A 27,680-nucleotide genomic window follows, 5' to 3' on the forward strand; every position below is an offset into this window, starting at 1 on the left:
ATTAGCATCTGAGGAAAGAAGAGATGAGCTTTCTCTGAAGAGTTGCTCAAGAAAAGGACAGGATAACCTGAGGAAAGGGGCTTTCCCCAGCATCCAAAATGCCTTGCTCTCATCCACTCATCAAGGTTTCTTTTCCTTCTATATTTAATTTTTTTTCCCCTTTTCTCTGTGCACTTTGTCCAAGAGGAAATCTGGAAGCTGACATTGCCTCAAAATCTCATTTTAAGCCTTTCCCATTCCCAGTTTATGCTGTTTTTTCATCCACAGCTCCCTCAGTCACACCCATCTAACTCTGTGCCTTGCAGCAAGAACACTTGGACACACATGAAGGTAGATTTGAACTATTGCCTTTGATAGTTACAGGGTCTGCTTGTGCAAACTAGGCTTAATACAAAGGTTCCTAATGAAAGTTTATACCATCCAGATCCCTCCTGGCTTAGACAGCAGCTACACATGTCCCTCTCAGCCCAGCTCAAAGGGTCATTTGCAGGTTTGGTTCACACTCTCCTGTTAAACTCATCTTATAGAGTTTGGGGAATACTCCGATGTTCAAGCCATCCCAAGCACCTTTATACTCTGTTCATCACAAAAGCTGTTCAGGTGAAAATGCCCTATGCCAGTGAAAAATGTCCCCTGAGACTGGGTAGATTATTCTCCCCCGCCCCTTTCCCTTCTTTTCCTTTCTTTGTCCCAGGGCACTGGTCAGCTCTGGCTCACCACCCTCAGACACGTGCGCACACAGCCGGGCCAAGAGAGGAAATGAATCACTTACACTGGGAGATCATGATTGCAGGATTCTTATCTTGAAAAAAAACATGCACATCTTCAGGAGCCTGGCAGAGAAAAAGAATCTTGGCCAACTCGAGAACTTCCAAACAAGATTTCCTAAGGGTCAGGAACAAGTCTACTTTCTTATTCATCATGATCTTCTTCATCAAAAAAAACACCCAACCCAAACAACCTTTTCAACTGTAAAATAGGCACACTGAGAATAGGGAGATGGGAAAATCCCTACAAGACCAGTAGCTCCAGGCAGGATATCCTCTGTGTTGTGAGCTTCAAGGGTCTTTCAGATTCCCAAAAGCTGGCAAGCTGCAGCCATTGTATCAAATTGGATTACAAGGGTAAGGATTCCTGATCTGAATGTCGTGGCCGCTGTGTACAAGAAAATGCTATGTAGACAACACTCTAAAAATCCAACAAGTCCTCTGAGAACTTAGAGCTTCTCAAGGCAAAATTAATTAAGAAGTAATGAACTGAGCTTTTGATACCACAGTGGAAGTGTTGCTGCAGGCACAAACACTAAGAAAAGGGTGCTTTTGACTGATTTTTAATTAGAATTTAATAGTGCCCTGAAGTTACATCTCTCATTAAAAAAAAAAAAGCTTACCTAGTTCTATGTGAGGAACAATTCAAATTAGATTTTAACATATGCAAATAACTGGTTTGAAAGATCTGCATGGGAGTAATAGAGATAGTACAGGTTAAATCCTTGACCCTTTACAGTAGATTTTTCTTTAACTGATCCACCAGTCAGTTTGTTTGCAGTTAAACGGTGGAATTAATAGTTTGAAGGAAGTACTGAAAAGCCATGTGAACTGCAGGCTTCAGCTGAGGTAAATTAGCACAGCCCATTGATTTTAACCACATTAACTATCTCACTGGAGTGTGCAGATCTTAACTGTACATGATATTTCCAAGTCACGGCCAGTCCCAAGTCCCTTCCTAGACTGAACAGCCTCTCACTCTCCAAAATGTCCCATTAAATACAGCTCAGCACGTATAAGCCTGAGGAAATCTGCCCATAAAGTCATCCAGATTACTCAAAAAGCTCCAGCTGGAAAACAGAGTGTGTGTCGGGGTAACTCCATGGGCTCCTGGGGTGTCTTGGCCAAGGTTTGTACCTCTAAGACATTTGCAGGTATGTTGCTGTTACTGATAGCATCAAGAAACCCATCTGAGGAAGAGCCCACAGGGTCTGGCCTGAGATGAGTTGTCGTGAGAGGAGGCCAACAAAATACTTTCACTCATCCTGAGCAAACAGCTCCTTTCACTGCACTGTATGTAGGAGAATATTTGTATCATGGAAATCTAAGTTACCCTCTCTGTCTGGAATCCTGGGCTTTTCCTGCACTTCCCTCGATAAATGCCCCCCTCAAGAGGAACAACATATGTAATACTAAACAGTAAAATGAAATAATAAATGTGATTGCCCCTCAAAGAATCCTGCCTAGCAGAGATTACCAGTTAGCTGCTTTTCAAATGCATCTCAAACTCGTCTTGCTCAGAGGTACAATACAGCTGCTTAGATACTTGCAAACAAAGACACAACTCCATCCTCATCTCACAGCATCTGGTTGTGACAGAGCCTTTCACACAGTTAAAGGGAAGGGAGGGGAGCTGACAACACACACAAAATCACACCTCCTGCTCAAGACAAAGGGCATTCGGGTACCTAATGTAAGTGCCAAGGTTGTTTTCTCCACTCACTGTACCAAAGCCTCACTGTCCTGGATAATAAGTGACCTGAATCACTTACAGATCTCCTGCAGCCACATAATGCAGCAGTTGACTGTGTGCAGTGCCCGCAGCAGGCTGGATACAGCCCATAAACTCCAGTCTGCCATGCTCAGGTGTCTTGTCCATACAGTTCTCTAATCTTTAGGACTTCATTAAGCATAGGGCAAGCAGTAAAAAGTGGTACTTGTTGTGGTTTGGGTTTTTTTCCTTGGTTCTTTTTAATTACACAAGAATTTAAAAGTAGTGTAGAAAGACCACGCCAAGAAACTGTATCTTTCCTCATCAGTCCCATGTTAGTTGAGCACTGATTCTACAACTACCAAAAAGCAAGTTTGCACCTTCTCTTTGATGAGACCATGATCTGTCAGGAAGGTTTCTGTTTACACACAGGAGGAAACATCCTACTGCCATTCCATCTGTCTTTAGGACACAGCATGGGGACAGGTGTTGATGTAGCTTAAATGTCTGGGCTGTAATCTCTTCATGTGACCAATGGCAGGTTACATTCCCAAAGACAGAGGTTATCAAGGGGTGAGGGAATGGGCAGGATGAGAGTTTCAGGTCACAGGCAGGTAATCCAAGGGCAGATAATCCATGCAGCACTGGGCAAGGAGCTGAAGGTTGCTCTTTTTGATGGGATGCTGTGCATTTGGTTTACTTTTGAAGTAGTAGTGTGGCAGATGATCATGGTTCATCTGGCTGGGCAGTTTATGGAGTCTTTCCCCCCTTTGATTCCTGTTATATTAGTAACAATCCCCACTCATGGTGAACTCCCTACAAATACATTTCTAGAGACAGTTTTTGCTTTTACAGCCATGGGGCTTTTTCACTCTGCATTCAGATTTGGTGCTGAAATAGAGGCACTGACTTTCATTCAGACGAATTCTGTCACCTCAGTGCTTAAATAGACCCATACTAGCCCCAAACTTTGTTTGGTTGTCCATTTCTTTTAATCTTTAAGATTCCAGATCATTCCTCTGACACTTCTCCCAGCAGTCCTTGGCTGTTTTTCTCCTTATTCATATAATCATAGAATATCCTGACTTGGAAGAAACCCTAAGGATCATCAATGTAACTCCAACAACACCCAGTCTGACTATTCATGTCAGCCTGCTATTTATCAAGGAAATACAGGACATTGCAGCAAACAGGGTTGAGAGCAGCAGCATCTAAATGCCCCAGGTAGCTAAACTATCAAGGTGAGTTCTCTGGTTATGGAGAAGGACATGGGTATAAATTTGGGCTTGGGATGCTTTTGTGTGCCAAGAACAGCTGGGAAACCTCATAGGTAAATCAGTCTCTTTTGGTGTTTATTGGGACCTCTTGTCACTGGTTTGTACTTTCTCTTGAGCTCAGGTATGAGCCTGGGAAGAATGTATGGGGGCTTGAGAGGTAGATAACAATAACAGCTCCTTGGCGATTACTCCACGTCACCCCCAGCACGATGTGTTTAGAGACTGCCTAAAGTGGGTGTTGTTTCAAAGGGGCAAAGCAGCTCCTCAAGCAGTTTTATGGCTTTGTAATTTATTTACCAAGGCAGGCTTGGGTCAGTCACACTGTCTATTTCTTATTTTGATGAGGTGCTGTTTATTTTTCACTCTCCTGTTCTGGATGGATTGAGACACAAGGAGGTCAAACGACTTCTCCCTGAAGTCTCCAGGGCTTCCAAAGCTAAGTCATTCCACCTTTTACTGTGTTAAGCAAAGAGCTTTGACTTGAAGTCGGGGGAATTGCAAATATGTTTAAAGGTGCTTTAAAACCTCCCTAACAAGGAGCCTACATGAGTGCCTTGGTCTTCTGTGTACTATTGAGTTTTAACACCTGTGCAGCTCCGCTCACTTCGGCTGAGTGTCACAGACAGCTGAGATGATCTAAGGATTTCCTTTGGGAAAGGTCTGCAAAGAAATATTTTTCATTAGCTCAACTACTAATCTGGATAAATTCAGATACTCTCACAGTTTTTCAGGTCTGAAATAGAAGCTGCTAAACTTAGCCTGGAGTTTTCTTCTTCAGACCAGGACCAGTCAAGCCCTGGACACTTGCTTTTCTGTCTAAATATATCTGAGGGAAGATACTGACTCTCTTTCCACACCTTGCTTCCACTTTAAAATTGGTGCAAGAGACTGGGGAATTGAGAGGTCCTTTGATGGAAGCTTGTTTCAAAAAGAAACACATTTTTCCTTTCCCCTTTCTTTTTGAAAAATGAGCAAAACCAATCTGAGACTAAATAAAATAATTTCAGATGCTCTTGCACAACCAGGTCAATAAAGAAAAGCATCAGTTGAAAAACAGTACATCTAAGAAAAGTAAGGGGCTTAAGTTCATAGGAAATAAGCTAACTGGGTAAGGCACAACAATAAATTATGGAGAACACAGGAGAGGTGACCAGGTGTTTTTATCCACTTGAGAAAATCATCACTTCTGGTGGTCCAACATGTGTCCTAGGGAGGTGTCATTAAAGATTTACCCTGTGTTTTTTTCTCTTTCACAGAAGCTGCCTTCAGCCAAGGCTGGAGACAGGCACAGGGCTGGATGGAACTTTCTCATCCAGCTCATCCCTCAGCCTCTATGTGAGATAGTTCAGGTTCTTCCCACAGAGACATCTCAGCTCTTATATCAGCAGTTTAGGTGCTTGCAGATTTTTCAGGTTGCTCTTGATTTTCTTTCTCCTCTGTTTCAGGGCAATGCCCAAATGAACAGGCCTTGGATGGCCTTGGGAAAGGGGGGGGTCTCAGGCTCTCCTGTTGGAGCTGGTCCAGCTTGTGCTGCTAGTTAGCTGTTCACTGGAGCAGGAACCTATAACTTGACTTTCCCACATTACATCCATGAGTGTCCTGACTCTGGGGCTGGATAGTCCATCTTTCACTTCTTCTCTCTGGTCCAACGAATGTTTAATTATTTATACCACATGGAACAGCTTCAGCAGGAGACTTTGAGACCAGACCCTGAAGGATCTAACAGTTGGATGCTCACGGCACTTTTTCAAGACATGGGAGACTCTGCATAAACCATAGGGAATAGAAGTTCAGTCTGGGTTTCCAACTGCCTCAGAGAAGGCTTAGACCAGTGGCATCTGTTTCCAGTGTAGATTACTGGTGCACTGAGAAAGCTTATAGGATATAGCCACTTATAGAGCTTCTCGCACCCTGTAAATTTAGAGGATGAACTCTTCGTCAAATCAGGAGAGAGGATGGATTTCCCATTTTTTTCCGTGGGCTGGGAAGCCATCAAGCAGGATTTAGGTATGATCATTTCAGCCAAGCCAAGATTTAGGCAGGGTTGAATTTATCATGGTGTCAGGAATACAAACACCACAGTTAGGTGGGGCAGATGCCTCATATTAGAGGGGGCAATTAGACACCTACCTATCCTTATGGAGTTAATCTGCAATAACTCCACGACATAAAAATGCAGAAATGCTATGTAAGTGATTGAGAATATAAAACAGAGCGAAGGGAAAGATATAAAGCCATACACAAATGCAACCTTCCCACAGCATAGCCTGTGCTTGGGTTGTATATCACGGGGAGAGGTTTTATTAGAGCTCATTAAATTTTAAAGCCTTAATGGCACCTTCTGTGCTGTGTGATTGGTACAAAAAGCGGAGCTTGGGAAGGCGTTGATGCAGCAGGACGGACAGCACCCTCCACTGCAGTGCTTGTGGCTGGGAGATAAACTCCCGGCTGCAGAGCATCCGCGGGATTAGCGTGACACCATCTGGCGAGAGCCGGTAGGAACCCTTCAGCTCAAGGCTGAAGCATCCCCGGGCTGGCAGAAGCTCGTTGGAGAAGCAGAGAAGATTTGCGAGGTGAATGAACTGGTCCTGATGCCTTGCAGGAGAGCGTGGGAGTGCGACAGCCAGGAACACAGGCGGGGCTGCAGAAAATAAAGCAACGCAGTAGAGCAAAGTTGGTGTAACCAAGCTGTAAGAGAGTCAAAAATTCCAGTTCTCCCTTTGTAGTAATTGGTTCTGCTGTCGCTAAACCTGCCTACTAGGTCTACTGCTTTGGTTTTTCTTCTTTCTTTTCCCCCATTTCCCCCAGTCTTGGCTTTTTTTAAACTTCAGAACTGCAGCAACTAGCTGACACATTTTCTGTTTCCACTCCTCCAGCCATACTTTGCAGACCAGGTGAGACATGCTACCTTGGGACAGTGCTGCTGGCTGTAGCAGTAGTGGCCAGGACCAGGAGGAGTGAGTGCCAGCAGGTCAATAAAGTTACTCTCAGGTGGATGTTCTGTGCATGACTCGAACCTTTGCATTTAGAAACCAACAACTCATCTGTAAGGCTTTTTTCTCTTTTTTCTTTTTTTCTTTTTTTTTTTTTCTAATTTTATTTTATTTTATTTTTATTTTAGGGCCATCAGGGCTGAAATTTTCAAAACATCCCTAAGGGTGTTGCTCATCTGAAACTCAGACCCTTGGATGTCAAAGGCCTAAATGCACTTGGGTCTCTCCCTCTCTGAGCCATACACCCACAGCAGTAATCTGAAACTGTGTATGTCTGTATCCAGGTCAGGGAGACAGCAAAAGAGCTCATTTGCCTGACTCACTAACTTCCTTGCCAAGGCAGCATGAAATTTTCATGACACTGCAAAGTAGCTGATCCACAGCCTCCTAAATGTCACTGCTCCAAAGATTTTATACCCAGGAAGAACCCTGAATAATTGATCTGCTTTAGGGATGCAGGATTATTTATTTATTTATTTATGGTGGTGCTGCTGCTGGTGGTTTAGGAAAAATATATTGACTGAGTTGGGGAAAACAAAGTCTCTACAAAATCTTGGATGGGATGAGACCACCTACCAGCTCTAAAAGTCTAGGACAAACCATGGGAAGGTGATGCATGGTTGTATTCGCAATCTCAGACCTTTTCCCTGCCAAGACGGAGCATTTCCCAAGACCAAGGTCATCCAACCAGGTAAAACCATGTGAGGAGTGGAGCAGACTGATGGCTCAGTGAGAACAGAGTCATGTCCCATGCCAGGCTGGATGGGACTTTGAGCAACCTGGTCTAGTAAGAGGTGTCCCTGCCCATGGAAGGGGGGTTAAACTAGACGATCTTTACGGTCTCTTCCAACCCAAACTATTCTATGATTCTATGCCTTGAGGATGACATTCTGCAGAACCACAATTTGTAGAGTCAGCTTGGGCCATTCCTGAATTCCTATGGTTTGAGAGGTTCAGACAAAAAATCACTTATCAGTTAGAGGCTTCGAAGCCACATGTTACAAGCTCAGTCTTGCTTTAAAACTCAGTGGGGCCCAGACTGGGTTGCTTTATTATTCAAACACACTGCATCTTAGTCATGTTCTTTTTTTCAATGTGGAAACAGCTACATTCCTTCTACGAGAAAAGAGGTTGGATGTGCAGCCTGCACAGTCGAGGCATGTCTGAGTTTGCCTCTTTTAAACTCTTTGATAACTTTCTTTATCCCTGGGTAACTTGAATAGTTTTACATTGAGTGACTCAAGAAAAAAACAAAATCCTGACTGCATAAGATTTGAAAGATTCTCTTCAAATCACTGCATTGTGACAGCTTTTCTGTGCCACCTCTGAGTCCTCTGTGTGGAAGTGTGTGAGATCCCTTCAGTCACACAAGGACAATATCTTGACGTGGGTATTTAAGGGTATTTATTTGAGGGTATTTAATAAATAGCCAAGAAAAAAATTGAAAGCAGCTTGATATCAGCAGGAGGTAACTCTGTCGAGCTGCTCCTGGCCCAGTGTGAGGTTTCCTCCCAGGTGGCTTCCCAGGCACAGTTGTGCTCTTCCATGTGTGGGAATCCAGGCTCTGTCTTTCAGACACATGGAAGGAAATACATGTCCATGAGGAGAGAAGGTACCTACATCTGTGAGGGGCTGCAGTGGTTATCCATGAGCAGTAAAGAAGTAAAGTAGCAAAGCAGTAAAGAGGTGAAAGTTTTACTTTTAATAAGTAAAAGATAGAATTTTTACTTTTAAGTATTAAAAGTTATCTCTCCTTCCAAAAGCAGGCCTGCATTTAGACTGTCTCTCATGTAGCCTTTTGGACCTGGAGTTGTGACCCTGGTGAGGTGGCCAGGTGGTGACAGCCCTGGCTGTAGCTGTTAGGATTTTGCACCTCTACCTAGCTTTCCAACCATCCAGGACATCCTGCCTCGGGACAGACAAGTAGGCAGACAGACAGGCAACCCAGTTCCTCTCTGACACATGCTTTCTCAGTGACTTACTCCATTTCCCAGACAGATAGAGAGGACCTAGAAAATTTCTTTTGCGTTTTTGATGCTCAAAAAAAAACCCAACCACAAACCAGTTTTGATCTGTGCAAGGGAGAGTTCTCAGCATGGTCTCAGGAAATTCTCTGAGTCAGTGGGAAGACATTATGGGGCCATCAGCCCCAGGGACAGAGGGAAACCCCACAAAGCTCAAGGCCATCACAAGATGCTCTCCTTTCTCCTGGGGGAAGCTCCTGTGTTCTCTTCCTTAAAGCCCTGCGGTAGCTCTCCCAGCCCATTTTAGGATCTGCAGCCAGAAGCGAGGACATTTCCTCCACCTGGGTGAGTCCTGGGTGGACTTGGCCACCCTGCAATGGGATGGGAGCTGGGAGACGGGAGCTGGGAGACAGGAGCTGGGACTGTGATGCTGGGCACTGCATGAGGCTGTCTGGTTCATGCTGTTTCTTACTTTCTCAAATGTACACTCATTTGCAATTACTGTTTCTTACTCTATTCCTTTCCTCCTTCTGGAAAGACACTCCCACCACAACAGCTTATCTCACAACCACCTTCCTTCAACCCAGATATTGTAGATGATGTTTCATTTTTCATTGTTGTAAGAGGGATGGGATCCATGAGCAGTTTCACTTGGTGATGTTCACATGGATATCAACAGATCAGCAAAACTCATCTTCTAACATCCTAAAACTAAAGATTTTCTCATGAGCATTAAGGCCTTTCATGTTTTCATCCAGCTAGAGCTGACATGAAATAATAGACTGATCACAAAAAAAGTTCTGTATTTGACTGATATTCTGGTGAACCAAAGCAAAGCAGAACAACAATAAGCTGTACATGGCCAACACAACAGGTATGAGGAAAACAGATTTGCTTTTGCTTGTCTCCTGTCCTTGAGGAAAAGGGGTAACATCAGAAACAGAAAAAAAATACTGTCACATGTAGGTTCCCCACACTTTTAGGGGGGCCATATAGGGCTGGTTAGACCAGCAACGCTAAACACAGTGGCAAGAAAGAGTGTGTCATGCAACTCTACACACAGACAGCAGCTTGGCAGGGCTGAATGAGAAAAAATGAGAATTTGTGGTCATTTGTATGCATGCTAGAAGGGTTGGTAACAAATGAGAGGAACAGAAAGTTATGTTACTCGTGAAGGAATTTGACACAGCTGATGTCAGAAGCCTGGTGACATGGCTTTCCTGATCACTGAAGTAAAACTGTTGATTAGAAAAAGCAAACTGAGGGCAGTTCTGTATAGCACCACTATGGACTTGGGGGATGAAACGTCAGATTTACAAGATGCTCAGCAGAAGAGGAAGAATATCTGCGGAATGATCCGTATATCAGACCATCAAATAACATCAGAAAGTCAAAAAGCAGGATGAGTTTAGGGAAAAACTCACTCTTCATTAAATCCTCATCCAATTTGTGGAAAGAAGAGTTCTGTATGCACGGAGGATTTCAAGTGGGAGGCATGAGCTAGAGATGTAAGCAGCCAATAGCTGTAAGTAGCATTTTGGTGATATAGGTGAATTCTCTAACCCATGAGGTATGCAGCCACGGTGAGATCATTCTTTACAACATACCATGGTGAACCAAGTGCTGGGTAGAGAGTTTGTTGATCTCTGAATACCAGACATTATGATTGTGACCTGATTATATGTCTGCCCTAAACACTCAGCATTAAAAAGGTAAATTCTCTAACTCAAAGGAAAATTACTATCCAGATTCACTGGTAGAAAAAATGTGGGTAGAAAAATCTGAATGAAAGGTCAGGCCTTTGATGAGGGTTTATCAGATGGTCAAAAAGCCGGGATTTCCAAGTCAAGAGTGCAAACAGATCATGCAAAAAATCTCATCCTGGTTCGGCGACAAAGTGAAGGAATCAATGTGAAACAGAAAAGTGATCTATGAAAGCTGTGAAAGTGGGAAACAGTTGCCAGTTAATATCAAATAGAAATAACTATGTGGGAGAAATGAGTAAGTGAAATTAGAACCCTCTGGAAACACCTCAGAACAGAGGAAAAAATCTACTAAGGACAAAAGTAGCTTAACAATAGTGCGAGAATATCAATAGAGAGAGGTAGTAAAATTAATGGTAATGTAAAAAAGGAGAGTACTTAATAGATATTTGTCTGCATTCAGAAAGAAGTCAGACTGTGTGCAGGTGCAACATGGGGTTCCTGATTGACATTTTTGCTCAGTAATTTCAAGAGGCTCATAAACAAGGTCTAATAGGGAAAAAAATATTTAAAATGAGGACTATGGCTGATCAACATTCCTGAAAGAGATGACATGATCTCTCTCTCACTTCCATTTAAAGAAGGGCTCATAGTGTATCAATAGTCCAAAAAGGTAAAGAGGATGAACCCAGTAAGGACAGCCAAATAGAAGAGACAGATGCAAACAGCTGTGAGCTAAGAGTGAGAGTGCAGTAAATGATGATTGGTATCCTTCAAAGAACAACAGGAATTATTTTCCAAACTGATTTCCAGCTTTGACGAGTCCAGCCCAGACATGACAGATTCAGGGTTTTCCAAGGTGTCAGATGCTGTACCAGGGAACAAGGCTGTGTCCTGTAAAACACTGAAAATGATCCCATAACTGATATGAGAGCTGGAGAAGTGAGAGATTTCAAATACCAATGAATGACCACAGCATGGGCTCCCGGTACAGCCCTATGAGAAAAGGAAATAAGTCAACCATGAGTGTGTGTATGTGGTGTTACATGCAGGCAGAGATGTGGCAAAACGATTTTATCTTTTCACGTTCATGCATAGCACTAGAAAGATCGCTGCTGAAATAGTCCCTGACGTGCAGACTTGTGGAGTCATGGGGCAGCTTTGGGCAGAGGACACTGTGTGCTGACCCCAGGACACTACTTCTCCCCAGGGGCTGCTTTTAGCCACTGCTTCAGATGGGACCTTGAACTAGGCAAACCTTTGGTTACCCAGTAAAGCCACTCTTACCTTCTTCTGTTGTCTGCATATCTGTCTTTCTATATGTGCACTCTTTAAAGGAATCTGAAAAGAGGAAACTGTGAACCAACCACCTGGAACAGCAACCTCCAAAGACCAGAGCAAACTCCATCCTTCGTGAGGTTCAGGACTCGCTCTGCTCTTTGGTCTTTTATTTGCTTTATCCATCACATTAAATCACTTCTCGGTCTGCTGTGACTGTGTGTAAGCTAATTGCACAAATATTTTCACAAAACACCACTTGTTTCTTGAGTTTCTAGCTATTAGCACAGTCTCCTAGCTGTGCCAGCACAGGTCTGGCCTCGAGCATGACCTTTAGCAGGGTGCATGGGCAGCAGGCATGTTTCAGACTCAGCTGTCAGGAGTGTTTTTCCATTTGATCCACTACAGTTGTCTGTCAAAAGACAAAAATAGCCTCAGCACCAGGGACTGGGACTTCCTTCTGAGAGCCGAGTTCCCCAGTCTCTGGGTCAGTTCCCCAATCACTTTCCTTATGAAATGTAGATGTAATTTTCCATATACTTGGCCTGCTTTTGGTGGGAGAGGTACAGGCCTCACCCTCTTCCACCCCTCTTCTCTTCATCATGTCTTCTCTCCAGAGCAACCAAAATCCTCAGAGGAACTCACAGGCACAGACTGGTACCTGCCACTGGCTGGGGAGTCATATGTATTTCTTTATCCAGGTATTTGCTGGACATTTTGTCCAGAATGATCCCATGAGAGACAGTATCAAAAGCTTTACTGAAATCCAAAAAGATTACATCAACTGGTTTTCCTTGATCAAGGATTATTATTATGACTGATCACCTTATCATAAAAGAAAATTAAATTTGTCAAGCAGGACTTTCCCCTCATGAACCTGCGTTGGCTGTGACCAGTGATTGTCCTGTCTTCCAGGTGTTTTTCAGTAACTCCCAGATTATTCTCCATAATTTTACCAGGAATAAAAGTGAGACTGCTGAGGTGCTTTACTGCTTAGCACTGGCACGTAGGAAGACTCAACTGTAGGTATCTAGGGACACCAATGATAAAAAATGTGATTTCTGAAAAGAGGAAACAGATTGTGGGTTAGATATGGGCTAGAAAGAGGGTGTCTACTAAGAATGGCTCTTAGGAGTTATGCCTTTTTTTGTACCTTGAACATATATGGAAGAAAACACCAGGAACTAAAGGCTGGTTTACTTTAGGTGGGAAGGTTAAAACAGGTTCGTTCCTTATGTATTAAACAGGTGTATTACTTTTGTATAAACAAAGCCCTGGCTGCTGCTGGGTCCAGCCTGGAAGAAAGGAGACAGTTCTCAGCAGTGCTCTTTGATAAGTGGGGTGAAATACCATTGGAAGTGACCAAACACATCAGGGGACTGGTGGAGTCTCCATTCTCTGCACCTCCAGAGCATGGCTGCCCATCTCTGCAGTGGGGGCTTTAACCCAGGGTGATTCAGACTCAACACAGAACCCAGACCCAGCAGCCACACACACCAACACTGGCAGAGATCTCCCCGGTCACAGACCTGGCCCACTTCTGCACACACTGGAAATCTAAGGGAGGTTTTGTGAGAAGGGGATTGTTTGGGCTGGTTTTTCTTTTGAACCCCATAATAACACTACTCATGTCTCATTGTGCACACTCTTTAAAGAGCTGGGATTCCCCCTTCTGATAGAAGTTACACAGCAGTCACACTGTCTTTAATCTCCACCAAACTATTATTTCAACATACCACCCACACAGCCAGATGAAAAAGCACTGGTAAAAGGGAATTGTTGCTGTTTTGTTTTTTCATTCTCAGAAGAAAACCAAAGCTTAGAAGAAAACCAAAGCTTAGAAGAAAAGCTCGGAGTCCAGCTTTGTACGTACTAACTCCTCCTTTCCATCTGGAATTTCCCATTAGTTATACCATAAACAAACGCCATTCAAATATGCTAAAATAAAGTGAACTGAAATTCAGTAGCAGACATAGAATTAGGGACTACTTGTAATCTGGTGTTTACAAAGAAAGACCAAGAGCTGATAGAATCTGATTTTTCATTTTAAACTATTTTAAATTTCTTATTCAATGAAGTAATAATTCACTTCATAAATTAAGTTACATTTGAACGCAGCTTTTAATTTGATTTTGTGATTGAGCTTGATAAGGTTTTGAACTCAGAGGTTGCTCCTCTTCATTTCCAAATAATGGATTATACTTTGAAGAGCAAATACCAGCATGCTGTTACCATTTTTCAAAAGGATTTAGGCATTATAACTGATTATTTATTGTTTTGTTGTCCTACCACTGATGCTTCTACTAAGACACCCTCTAACAGGGAGATAGGAGATGGTGTCCTAACAGAAAATGTTATTGCTAGGAGTAGGTGCACAAATCATAGATTACCATGACAGGCTCATAATTTTTTTACAAAAAAAACACTATAGGGGAACCACAGAACAATAACAGAAAACACCAGAAGGTGACCTTTTTATATATAGTACAGCAGCTTACATTCTCTCCTCCTGTTTTTCTGCCTCCGGATTGTCAAGAAGCTTTTTAGGGAAAGAGGCCTAATATCCCCTGTGTCCATTTTATCAATTATTTTTTAAAGTAAAATTTCAAGGCAATAAAACCCATCCTATTGTTTGTTTTTCAAAGAGGGATGGACCTTCCCCTTCTGATAAAAGTGCATGGTGGTGCTCCAACAGTAATTTAGATGCTGTGTAAAACTGCAGCTTGCAGCAGTCTAGTAGCAAGTTTTATGCTACTTTTGTGCAGTGCCTGTAAGAAAGGGGGTCTGGTCCATACAGCAGCATGTCCACTGCAGTGGCACAAATAAAAACTACTGCAAACTGGGCTCAATAGGAATGGCAGGCCCGGGTAGCTCTTTTGAGGGGTCTGCTGGGGCTCTGACTGAGAGTACAGGCAGCTGTTTTCAACAAAGCAAAATGTATGAAAGAGGAATTGCCTGAGGTGGGTAACAGGAGGCTGATGACCAACACTTCTGCCATGGCAGCTGCTTCCCTGGCCTTTAAAGAAGTCCTAAGCAAAGAAACTGCCTGGCTGTACAATGTCACGTTTCTCCAGGGCAACTAAAGTCATGTGTAGGACACCAGTGGCTGCTCCTGCAGCTGCCTACAGATATTCCTATTCACCTCTCTGGAAAAAAAAAAAGAGCTTTTTTATCACTGCCCAGAGCCCTCACTGACATGTAGGCATCTCAGGCATCTTGAAACAAAACAGAACAAAGACACTGCTTGTGTCTCTGGACCATCTTCTTTCTTCTTTTGTCCTTACAGCATTTTCCTCCTATTCCTGCCAGTGCCAGGATGTCATGATGGGACAAGAAAAGGCTATTGCAGACCAATGGAAGTCAGATTTTATGGGTGTTCTTGTATTAGCATTTTTTTTTTTGTTGTTACTTTGGAGCCTAACAAGACATGCTTTATTTTCACCCATATCTCTGCTGTATGTATTCTACAAGCTGGAGCTCCAGGATGCAGCTGGACTGCAACCTGCCTCTCTCCTGCCAGTGATCCTGTCTGCCTGGGACCTGAGTGTTGATGTTGGCACAACACAGCACGACACTTTTGTTCAGTCAGGTCAGTCCTGATATTTAGTCCTGTAGAATTATGGGAGTATCATGCATGTTCATTACACGTAGATATCTAGGGTTTTGGGGGTTTGGTTTGTTTTTTTTTTTTTAATTTGTAATAATACCTGGGTCTCATACAGTATCTTTTTGCCACTTCATCTCAAAATATCTTCAAAGGAAGTATATATTGCAGCTGTCTTTTAAACAGAGAAAACTAGAACTCAGAAAGAGATTAATGAAAAGAGACCACAAGATCAGTCCAGAACTGAGTTATCTGTTTCCTTCCCATTTTTTGACAGCATACTCCACCAAAGGTGGTGGAGAATTATCAAATATTTGCATTTCTTAAAATGTTGAGGGCTGCAGGTTTGCCTGTACTGAAGTTTCATGCAAAAACATCCCACATCTGGATAACCTGGAGTACACAGAGCTTTGTGGTGTCAAGGTCCACCTGCTTCCACTCACACACCGCAGACTGCAGGGCAGACAGACTTCCCATCCTCAGTTTCACATGTCAAAATGAGTCTGCACTAGGTGAAGCTGCAACATCTGCCTTCCCATGAGTAGCTCTATTCACCAAAAGATTGAAGCCGCTAGTGTCAGGAGAAAAGGTGATGGAAGGGATGCCTTCTAATGTTGAAGAATCTTTCCAATTAATATGGTTGGTTCACAAATGCATCTTCAAAAATACATTCCCAGGCTGTAAATTAATCGTTTAAGTGACTGGAAACTGCTGAACACCAACAAAAGTTCTGGATGTCTATACAAAGACCGACATACATAGGAGGGTATATTTATAGTGAAAAAATTGTGCTAGAGATCAAAAGTCAGCAATTTTCAAGGGTGATTTCCAGTAGATTTTTCTGTTTGTTCCCTCCTTATGACAAAGTAAGAGGATCTGAAAGACTGGTGGGAAAGGAGGGGGAAAAGCTTGGATTTTTTTTCCTTGGGGTGTATACATACCCTAGAAATCTCAAGGAAGGCCCTACTTCCTTTTTCAGACTGTATCAGGGAATTTATCTGAGAAAAGGTGAAGCAAATATCTCAAGATAAGTGCCCCACTAAATCTTTCACTTTAATTGAAGGCTGAACATCAGACACTTTCCTTTCTCTGAAACATTAAGTTGCTTATAACAATACATTTTTTGTTGAAACATTTTGCTGAAAGTGTTCAAAAAATATGTTAATTGTGGCACTTGGGGGCACAGTTTAGTGGTGGCCTTGGCAGTGCTGTAGTAATGGTTGAACTCGATGATGTTAGCAGTCTTTTCCAGCCCAAATGATTCTATTCTATGATTCTAGCAAAGACTGGAAGGGGTCTTTCACACCCACCAGCATCCCTAAATATTCAAGAGAAGATGCCTCAAAAAAGACATCAGAGGTAACCATCTAACTGCAGGAGATGGTTCCACAGCCTGGCTGCTGCAGAACAATGTTATCCATACAGTTCATACCCACATAAGAGACTCAGTTTTTCCACTGGAGGTCAGTGGTACAAAGGAAGTGGACCAAATGAAGGAACAAGTAATTGTAAAGTAGAAGGAACAAGTAATTCCACAGCTCTGTCAGCTCCTCCACTGAGGTGCAGTCAGGGGGATCACAAAAAGCCTGGCAAGGGCTCACATAAATCAATTGTGCAGACAGGTTCTGCCTGATGGTCTTATGTAGATGCCTGCTGCTAGCAGGAGGTGTGTATCCCACTGCTTGCTGAGGCTCATATCGTGGGAGGTTTAACCTCACATGAAATCACTGAGACCTCTGAAGTCTTCTCACAAAAGAGGCTTCTGAGAAAATCTGAGAAATGGAGCACAGGGCTGGCAGCTTCTTCTGTGACTTCTCCATCACACAGAGCTGCTGAAGTTCAGATCAGTGACTCAGGGACCAGTTTGATCTAGACAAGGGCTGTCCTGCCCAGGGTGATTCCAGCTGTATACAAGAGGGAATTCCCAGTGCAGAAGAATCCCAAGATGATGCAAGTTGCCCATTTTGATATATAGGGACATTCTTTTGAACCAAAGGACTCGCATTCTCAGTGTCCATCTGCGATTGCAGACCTCCACAACACATCATGCTCTGGAGAAAAACCAGGACATTAAGTCCTGTCCCCAGTGAAATCTGCCTGCCTGTTTTGTTGTCTTCTTGCCTTTTTCCTCCCACTCCTCCTCCGTCCCGTTTCCTTTTCCTGTGTGCTTACATGTCAGCCCCTGTACGTGCAAATCAGTAAATCAAACCATTTACATAACATTATTTTCTATGTTATCTCCGTTTTGCAAAGTGTTTCCTGCTTTCCTGCCTGCAGTATTTTCTAAGGTGCCCCTCGGCACTGAGCCCCAGAGCAGTCGTGCCAGGGATAACCCACGAGCACCTGCCAGCTCTGTGGCAGCTTCCCCTAGCAGGGCACCAGCTTCCTAAAGCCACCCACCCTCCCAGGGCTTGCTGCAGCTCTCCAAGGTGGGCTGCTGGAATCTTTGCCAAGGAGAGCTGGCACTGAGGGTCCCTGACAGTAGCAGAAGGAGCAGACGCAACATAAACACCAAACACCCTTTGAATCTCTGCTGCACCAGCTTGGTCAAGCCTAGCTACAGATAAAAATGATGGTGGCTAAGCACAAAACAGCTGCAGTAAACAAAAAAAATTGGATTTATGGCGTTTGAATGGGATTTGGTGGATCCAAAACCCAGGTTTGTCCAAGGCACACACTTTTATGCATGTCAACTCCCAGTCCTTCAGCCACTCCACATCCTAGGGATTTCAAATGGGACGACAAATTTTATGACATTGTTGTATTGGGTCTGGCTGAGCTGGAGTTCATTTGCCCATAGTGGCCCTTGACCTTACATGGTTGACACAATTTTTGCATTAACCTCAGATCTAATAAACAAGAACATAAGAGCTCTGCAGTCGCAAAGAGCTCTGGGTAGCCACATTAGCTCTTTGCACAGGGTGCAAAACCAGCTTGGACTTCTCTCTGAGTTTGTGAAGGTTAAACCAACTCCAACTGTTGGCCCAGAACTGCTGCTACTTTGAGTTAGTAAAAAAAAATTATAAATGTGTATTCTTTGAACCGCACCCTTTTCCTCCCCCTGCTCTAACAACTGTAACCTCCTTACCCCTGTGGGTGTTAGAGCTTCCTAGTATAAGGTGGGGTTTTCACAAGAAAAAAAGCCAGATATATCTGTCAAAAGGCTGCAACCCAGGCTGCACGTGTGGCGTGAGTGGGATGTTTGGAGATACATGTGTTTGGAGGTGGAGTTCAAAGCGTGGAGACAAATCCACTGAGCTGCAGCACATTCGCTGTCTCAGCTTCAGCCGTGACACTGGCAGCAGGATCTCCCAAAAATGCTGTTAGAAATAACCCAGCTGTGTGCCCCACCTCATCCTGAGGGCCCCAGTGCACAGACTGGCACCTCTTCACTCTCACCACACAGAGGACAAACCTGTTGTTGCCCCAGAGAAGTCAGTAGAGCCAAAGTTCTCTGGGTTGCCATGTGACAACAAGCTGCGCTCTGCCAGGGAGCTCCTGGGAGGGAATACATCAATCCCAATGCATGAAGGGGTAGGACTGTCAAACGTGATAGGGCTTTTCTCTTTGGAGTGAGAGATCTTTCCTTGGTAAGGGCATGATCAGTCATTTTGTGCATTTCCACCCCTGAGACACACAGTACACCACTGCACCAGTGAAAACTGAGGACGACCAAATTTCCACATGCCATTCAGAAAAACAGGCAAACTTAAAGCAAGAGGATTTTCCAGTGCAGACATGAGATGCAGGCATTTATGCAACCTGACTAACCAGAAGGAATCTGACTGTGTCTACCCACCCATCACATGTAGAAAAGCCAGTGCATCGAAAATCTTAGCAGCTGAAACTCCCACATTTTGCTTCTAGCAGCAGAACAAGAAAGTTTCTGCACTCCCTGCTGTGAACTGGGTGTGCACGGGAAGCCAGAAAGCCGTGTGAGCACTTCCTATGCTGCAAATTTAAAGCCATATTCTACCATTTTCCAAGAAAAATGAGCCTCAGTTACTTGGAAAAAGATGCACAACTGCACAAAATTGTCTTCCTGGGTAATCTTTTGCAGAGCTTTTATATAACCATGACTCTGTGTCAGCTGCAGATGGAGGTAGGAGAGGCAGATAATCTGAAGTTTTCTCCATTTCTGAGTTCTTATTGGTCACAACCAGGGGAAGAAAACATTAACATTAAGCATTTTTATATGTAGTTGAAGAGAGAAATATTCTACTAGCTTTTCTCTTGATAGTTTCTAAATGAAAAAAAGGGTGAGTGAAAAACTCAAATCTGAAAGTCTTTCAAAGACATTGGGCCCCAGGAGTCTTCCACAGTTACTTGTGTTTACTGGTCAACGGTGCACAAGCAATTTCTCTATCACAGTGCTGTGAAAATCCCCACAAATATTCTCTGTTATGCAGCAGTGAGTTAAAACAAGGATGGACCCTTTTTTTCTTTTATTCTTTGGACAGTCACTCTGCCTCAATAGCAAAATGATCAAGAGTGCAGAGAAGATATCTCTGCAGCTTTACTTGCTTAAACGTGCTACCATAAAGGCAACTGGCTGAATAGCATGCAGAAATTATATGGTAGAAAGAAATATTCTTAGACTGCTCAATCTAAACTCGGTAAGGCTAAAAGAAACATTTTTATTTACTTCTATTGGATTTAGACAGAGGCCAGAGGGTTTCTGCCTTCTGCTATAAATGGTTCTTTATCTGATCTTTTTTCACTGCCTAGATATGACATCACTACAATATGAGTAGTAGGCAAGAATTTATATTTCTGTACTGCTTGCATTATCTCTACCAAATACAGACTAAACTTACTTCTTCTGTTTGGTTTAGTTTTACCACCCACGGAAGCTGTAGGTCTGTCTTTGTCTCAGTCACAGAAGATCTTGTCAAAGGTTTTTTGGTATCTTGGCATCAGTCTTTAGCTTGCAGGACAATGGTTGTGGGTGATTGCGGCTGTACTGAGAGAAGAATGAAGCAGCAGTGACTCTAAGTAGTAACACCTTTCAGGTTCGACTGGAAAATTCAAGGGCACAGAGAGGTGTCATCTTCCATTTCCCTATGGAAGACCATGCAATTTTCAGTGTTTCATTATGAAATTTAGTTGGAAAATGCACATGCCTCTGATTATCGTAAACCCCACATCAGTAAGAGAATAATCAGGCAGGTATTTGACTCCACAGTTGGCTGCATCCAAGTGGGAACTGTGACATCAAAAATACCCCAGGGTAGCCCACTGGTCTCTATGAAAACTCCAGTTCTTCAGGTCTGAGAGCACTTTGCTCTTTTCTGACCCACATCTCTAAATGAAGAATGGTCACCTACAGAGGAAATCAGCTCTAGTCATCTCAAAAACGCCATTCCATCCTTCTTTCTGTTTTCCTTTGGGTTTGGTCTCTACACAGAGGAGGACCAAGGTGAAACCACGTGTTTGAGGAAGTGCACAGACTGGTTCCAGCCCTATGCCCAATCAGGTTGAGCTGATACAGGCAGAAATTTCACCTATTCTCCTCTGCAGATGGAAACTGGTTTCAGCCTCTTCTTCCTCAGTTCCTTCTGGATCCAGAGAATAACTTGCTCTTCACAGAAAGACTTATCCTCAGAGAGCCTCTCCAGCAAAATGTAAAGAAAGTAACCTTTTCAGACCAGAATGAAAGTACATACTAAGTATTTCTTTAATTTTTTCAGCAGAAATGTTTTGCTTTCAATACAGATATCAAAAGTAAATTCAGTACTCTGCTTGCCTTAGGTTACCACCCAGTTCCACCCTGCTCTGCCTTAGCCCCAGCAGCCTGCAAGCACTGACAGACCCTCATAGGGTCCTGTAAGCATCTCACTGAAAGTGGAATTGGTAGAAGTTGATGGGTAAGTCGCCTGAAAACTTAATAAATCTGTTCATAACTGACTTTTGCAGAGTTACACACAGCATCTGCAAAAACACCTGGAACAGATCTCACAAACAAGGTCTGGGCTGGCAAAGAAACATCAGGATCTTCTTCCTCCTTCACTTAAAGCCGTGCTAGAGCAGTTGGCAAAGATCGTGTGCTCCTTTGTATCAATGCTCTTTGCTAATAAGGAACTCCTGCAAAGGAACACTTCTTCTTGAAGCTGCTCAAACCACCATCTCATTTTCAGCCTTTTCTAGCGCTGCTGGCAACACAATAGTCTCTCCCCCCTGTCACCATCCCTTCTATTGGGCTCTAATACTGGCTCTCACCTACTTCAATACCTATCCATTTCACTCATAGCCAGGTGATTGCCTCCACTCTACAAACAAGGAATAAGCACCTACCACAGGCATCCTGCTCCTGAGGAGTCAGGAGGATTTGGGGCAGTTCATTGGTCTCTGGTCCCTCCAGGGTACGTCAGCAGAGTGATTAAGGTGCACACTCAGCACGGGAACCCAAATAGAGTCTGGCAGACACAAAAGCATCTTCCCACCCCTGTACAATTGACAGAATTTGACAGCAAACACTTTCCTTTTTAAGGCTTCTTCTCCTAGCTGCTCTCCTGACAGCACTGGTCAGCCTCCTTCTGTGCACACCCAACTAAAAGTGACACAGTTGGAGAGTCTGGTGAAGTTATGTGCTTTCTTTTTAGCTCGTCACTTATGACTGCACGTGGGGGAAGTTAAACACTTCCTGCAGTTTTTTCAGAGCAGCCTGTGAGTACGGCAGGAGCTGGAGCACCCCATCATCTCCTCTGCAAACCAAGAAAAAGAAAAGTAAGTGTTCTGTCCACAAGGCAAGGCGTTGCTTCTATTTAGCGTCATTTTGCTTTGTTCTGGTTTGGTCACTGCTTCTCCATGCTGTGGGTTTATGCTTAAGAAATGCAGACCCTGTTGATGTTTCACCGTAGTCTAAATCTCCTTGTGATTGACATAATAGCAAAAAAGTGTTGTTGGGTCTGTATTAACTAGAGTTCTCTGCAGATTGTGAAGTCTTTCCTACCTGTCTTCCTTACGAATTTCCTTGCCTATAAAAAACACATTTCTCTTACAAATCAACTTTAGTTCTAGTCAGGGACAGATTAGGATTGAAGGATTTTGGCAGGATATAGGTTGCTGTGAGTTTAGATTTAGCTATTACTGCAGTGCATGAGGCATGAATACAGAATTATAATAGAAATATGAATGCTGGGTTTCTTTTGAAGAGAATTAACAGCCAGTCTTTCCTCTCATTCTTACTCTGCTGGAAAAGCAAGGCAGGCATTTAATTGTGAAGTTTACCTGCTGGTCTATGGTGGCTAGTTTGATATACTACATTGCTTCTCTTTCTCCATCTTTTATTCACGCAGTACTGCTGATCTCTGGCACTCAGAAACATGAAGACTGAGTTAATATTTGGGATTTGACTACTTTGCCAAAGACCAAAGTGCATCTGGTGTTATTTTAAACCTGCCCTTCCCATAATCCCATTTAAGTCTGCTGCTGCCTCTAAACCAGCAGCTCCTTAACTTCCAGTAAACTCATCGTGATGGGGGGTAGGGGGGTTAGGGTGGCAGTGAGGAGGCAGGGGGAGAAAGAAAGAAACCTACTTATTCTGATTGTTAGCACTTAATGGGCAAGACTGGGTTTCTTCTGAGAACTTTTCCACAGTTCTGTACACAGAAATCTCACAATTTGAATTGATCACTCCCTTCTGCTCAGATTTCTGTCTGAAACTGCAGATGGCTCTTTCAGGTTCAGCATTTCCTATGCCTCTCGGGGAGCCATTGATCTTAGAGCCTCATCACGATCACACAAATAGTGCTGCTGTCTAGTGTCAGGACACTCAGAAATATCCAGCAGCTGGGATTTTTACATAATAACTTCCAGGGTAAACCCTAAGTGGCCCAACAAAGAATGAGATGCTCATTGTGGTAGATGTACAAAGAGTCAGGAGAGATCAGAGCTGAGGATTCAGACAAGACACTACAGATTTAGCAGATGTGAGTTGGCTTACAGGGACATCAGAGACGTGTGTAGGTGCAAAGGGGAATCTTTGAGCGTCACAGTTTTTGTTGGTATGACTAAGGTCTAAAGGGGGAAACGCTGCTGCCAGTATGGGAGTTGGTAGCTACAGGAGGAGACCCAAACGTCAGAGAAGGAAAATGGAGGTTCCCCAATTCGTTGAATCATAGGACAAAAGGGAACAAAGAAATTGAGTTTCATGGTAAATGTCCATGAGGTCAAAGCTCAACACTGTCTTTGCACTTTTCTGCTCCTGGCATCCTGTCCATGCTCACTCTTTGCAGTCCAGTTAAGCCATGCTCTGACTGAGGGATTTCAGAGGGATGGAAGAGACAAACAGATTTTGGGAATGCAGGAAAATCCTGAGATCCCTGTGACTGTCATGGTTGCAGTGAAAGTGTCAGTGCAGGATGAAGGGAAGCTTGTGAATCTGGGAATTTGATCAGATGTGTTTGGTTATGAATAAATATTCTCTACAAGTGTCACTGCATGGTGGCGTTGGACATTTGCTGCTGAGCCAGCATCCTCTGGCTCCCATGGGAACTTGACAGAAGAGGTATGAGCTACCATTTGTGAATCTCTTGGTTTGAAAACCACTGACTGACTTGGGACAGAAGGAGGAAAAGCAGCAGTGGGATGGTGAAAGGTGGGAATGAACTGTGGCAGTACAGAGACCACATACAGGGAAAGCCAGACCCAGGTGACGACAGGTTGGCAGGATGAGAAGAGGTCAGGGATGGAGGACAGAGTCTGAGCTCAACAGTGGCAGGCCAACAGCATGCAGGACCATGCTTGGGTAGACACAACCCTTAATAAAAACAAACCGATATGTGAGAAACAAACAGAGCCATTAGCCAGGCACCATCCACAGCCAAATTAAAACAAGCAAAGCTGCATACTGCAAGGTAGGATAACTGAACCATCACTAAAACTCACACTCTCCACCCAACTCTGCTACAGCATTGCTCTGTTCTTGTGTGGCAGCAAAAGAGTCCCCACAGCCTCTGTGGAGCCAGGAGCACAGAGGTGCTGAGTGCTAGCCAAGGGATGCCACAAGCCACAGGTATGGCCATGCCTCATGCGCTGATCTCGTTGCCTGCCTACGAGGTGATGAGATCCAATCTTCACAACTCTGGAGGTGATGTCCTCCTTGCAGAACAAGTCTCTCTCTTTACCACAGGGTGGCTGTGGTTGTCCTCTGCTTGCTCAGGATTTGATGACCTTTATTGATGCCTTGCATTGGTCCAGGTGTCACACATGGCCATGTGCTGGCATTCCCTGAAGGGTGAGGTGTATGGCCTCAGTACAGAAATCTCCAGCGACTCCAGGTGAACAGTTGCTGTCCCAGAGATGACTTTGAGTCATGGTAGTTTGGAGGGTGCAAATGGCTCTAGTGTGGGCTTTCTGTGGCTCCTAGTGTGTTTCTAATTGCAGGTGCCAGAGTTTTGGCAGGAGTGTCCTGTTTGAAGGCCCGAAGGCCAAGAATAAGGAGGAAGATGTCCTAAGTAGCTGCTGGGGAAATCCTAAAGTCTAAGGATAACAGAGCACTCTTTTTTAAGGGGTAGACCTGTGGGTTTTGACATAAGTCTTGGTGCTTCTTTGTTCTTCTGCTTGAAGTCAGATTTTCCTTAAATATGGCAATTAGACACACTCAGCTCTAGCTCCTTGTCTTGTTAAAACAGCCTGCTCCCCAACACCCCAGCCTGCTCTTTTAGGAGTCCAGAGGAGTATTCATCCATGTGTAAGCCCTCACTGCCAAATCTGCAGATATTTGGCTGTGCTTTGGCATCCATGAGCACTCTGGTGCAGGAGAAAGCATCTGTGCATGGGAGTCACACTTCTCACCTTTTTTTTCCAAGACTTTGTAGTTCCAGCAGGAGCCAGTAAGAAAGTTTGGCCAGTTAGGTTTCCAAATGAGCCACTTGATTAACAGAAGCCGTATACAAATAGCCCCCATCAACAAGGCTACCAGTTAAGCTGTGACAGCTTTAGGAAGTCATTGAACGGGAGTGCCTGATGGCTTTGTGTGTGAAAGTGTGAGGAAGAGGGTGTGAAGCAGAGCTGCTCTCAGCTACTCACTTTCACTGCCTCTGCTCTAAAACCTGTACTTTCCTCAGCCTTTTGACTTGACAAGCTTTATAGTTTAGCCTCACATGTATGAGAGCTTTTCTGGGGTTCCTGGTGGCCCTTCTGGCCATGAAACTGTTCCTCTGGCTCCAAGACCCTTTCCAGATAAGCTAGTAGGTACCAGGAAGTAAACCTCCCCTGCAACAGCTGCTCTCTGATGGTCTCAGGGAGGACTGAAAAACTTTGCTGCGTCTAAAAGTCTCAAAATTATGAGTCACAGCCTTTGAATCATGAGACTGGAGAAAAAAGTCCACTGGTACGGGTGGATTTTGGGGTCTATTTTTCATCTGTGAACTTCCCCTATGTGCAATGTATGACATTTGAGTAGTTTTACTAGCTTTTAGATACGTTTAATGAGACAGTTTTAAGCCCTGTATCAGGATCTTCTGTTACATCTTTCTCCAAACCACCCGGCATGCTCTCTCCTGTGCAGTCCCTCTCCAGGTAGTGTAACATGGCACTAGGACACATAGTTTAGGGAAGGATCACTATTTTAAACTGAGTCCCTTGTCAACCTTGAATTATGACAGTTCCGCTTATTGATACCACAGCTGCTTATTTTAGCAAACTAGCACATTTACCACTATTGTGGGATTTGCAGATTGTGGAAAGGAGGAAGTGGATCTATGTAAAAACACCTCCACAGAGGCATTTAAAAATCTATAGTTTCAAAAAGTTCAAATCTATGAACAGAGTACCATGAGACAAATCAAACCTCTTCCTCTCATCAGAAATGATTGCTGAGGTCCCCTCCTGAAAGGCAATTGGTTAATATCCTCTCTCGTTTAGCAAATATCTTCTCTATTTTTGTAAGACTGCTTGTATCTGCAGTATAGAGTTAAGTATTAAGGCTGTATAACTAATCCCAAGGTCTTGCTGCTTCCTGACAGTAGTTATTTTCAGCCTACAAATGCCCCATGATTTGTTTTAACCAGCACTAGTCAAGAGAGGGGTTACCTGCTTCACCACAGTGAAGGAAAGATATTTTAAGATGGAGCTGTGCTCAGGCTGAATTCCCAGTATAGACCTGTAATTTAAAAACAGCCTTTTTTCTCTACAGAGTTTTGAAACCGTATAGTTTGAAAATTATATACTCATATATTACATTCAAATTTGAAACAATGTTTTTGAAAATATTTACTTTTATGTTCAGATTTCAAATTATATAACTTCAAGTCCTACCATCTTGCGTGTCTCAGTAAAGCAGGGTAATTAAGTGGAGCCATTCCTGGTTTTCCCTTTTTATGCTGAGATTTTCTTATAGGAGTGAATTCACCTATTAATTTGTCTATTAATAATGGAAAAAAAAATAAAGATGTTCACTGACTTGCTGGAATCATGGGTTACAATCTATTTTTATCCACAAAGATACCATAAACATTTTTCCTACTTTCAAGAACAGTAGAGCAAATAATCTTTGGTAATTTCTTATTTTGTATTCAAGTTAAGAGACACAAAAGCTAGGGCCTGGAAAGTGTAATACGTCATAAAGCTTACAGGCAGGTAATGTAAGTTCTGCACAAAAAGGAGAAGCCCTGGTTGAGACAAGGAGTGATTTTGCTGGTGATGGGTGTTGTAGGTGGCATATCTGCCACATCTGGGCAGTTCCAGTACCACATGCTACCAAGGAAAGCACACAAAACCCTTCAGGAGAAGCTCAGGTTCTGTTCCTCTGAAGGCTGATTTATGCTTTAAGACACTCAGGTTGTTTTCATCTACAGCTACTGGGGACAGGAAGGAAGGTGTGAAGAGAAGGTTTATTTTAATCCTAACCATCATTGCACTTATTTTAAATTGTTCTTAATATCACATAAATACCTCAAAACTTTCAGTCCTAAGAATAATCTTTGGCATAGGAGGATGATCAGAAAACTAATAGAAAAAGAAAATTTTATGAAATAAAGCACTTTGCTCATGTAATTGTACTCATGTTATGTATTTCACTGGTTTTTTTCTCTGCTGTCCCTCTGTACCTCGTGTGAGTTAATCCATAGACTTTCAACCAGTCTCTGTTCAGCTATTTTTTTTTTTTACTTCTCCCTTCTTTGTAATGGTATCTGTAATTTTCCTTTTTATTTTTTCTAAAAGGGGTTATTTTTATCACTCCTACTTCTCTGTTGGAAATTTAAACAGTTTTACATGAGCAGCTCATAGACAAATAAAAAAAAAATGGGCAAAATAAAGCCTTTTGCTTTCCCACTTGCTTTCACTTCCCTTTTTACACTTCAGTGTTAATAAAAAGACTTTTCTTGGAAGAGGATTAATGCAACTGGCCCAAATGAGCAGCAGGAGCAGGAGCCACC

At 43.3% G+C, this 27,680-nt stretch overlaps 1 protein-coding gene across 5 annotated transcripts in view; it reads left to right on the forward strand.

Annotated features, from left to right (window-relative positions):
- GPR132 (G protein-coupled receptor 132) overlaps positions 1 to 27,680 on the forward strand; it is a 76,033-nt gene that overhangs the window by 41,738 nt on the left and 6,615 nt on the right. Inside the window, exons 1-4 of one of the 5 annotated variants that reach the window (XM_027638439.1) lie at positions 1,568 to 1,616; positions 15,165 to 15,282; positions 21,049 to 21,164; positions 21,900 to 22,027. The gene's annotated coding sequence lies outside the window, so the exon portion shown is untranslated. Of the gene's footprint in view, positions 1 to 1,567; positions 1,617 to 15,164; positions 15,283 to 20,829; positions 20,956 to 21,048; positions 21,165 to 21,899; positions 22,028 to 27,680 lie in introns of those variants that run through there. The other 4 variants (XM_027638438.1, XM_027638441.1, XM_027638440.1 and 1 more) reach the window with 4 other exon arrangements.

This window comes from Corapipo altera, unplaced genomic scaffold, assembly GCF_003945725.1.
Source record: "Corapipo altera isolate COAL_440 unplaced genomic scaffold, ASM394572v1 23, whole genome shotgun sequence".
Classification (NCBI taxonomy): domain Eukaryota; kingdom Metazoa; phylum Chordata; class Aves; order Passeriformes; family Pipridae; genus Corapipo; species Corapipo altera.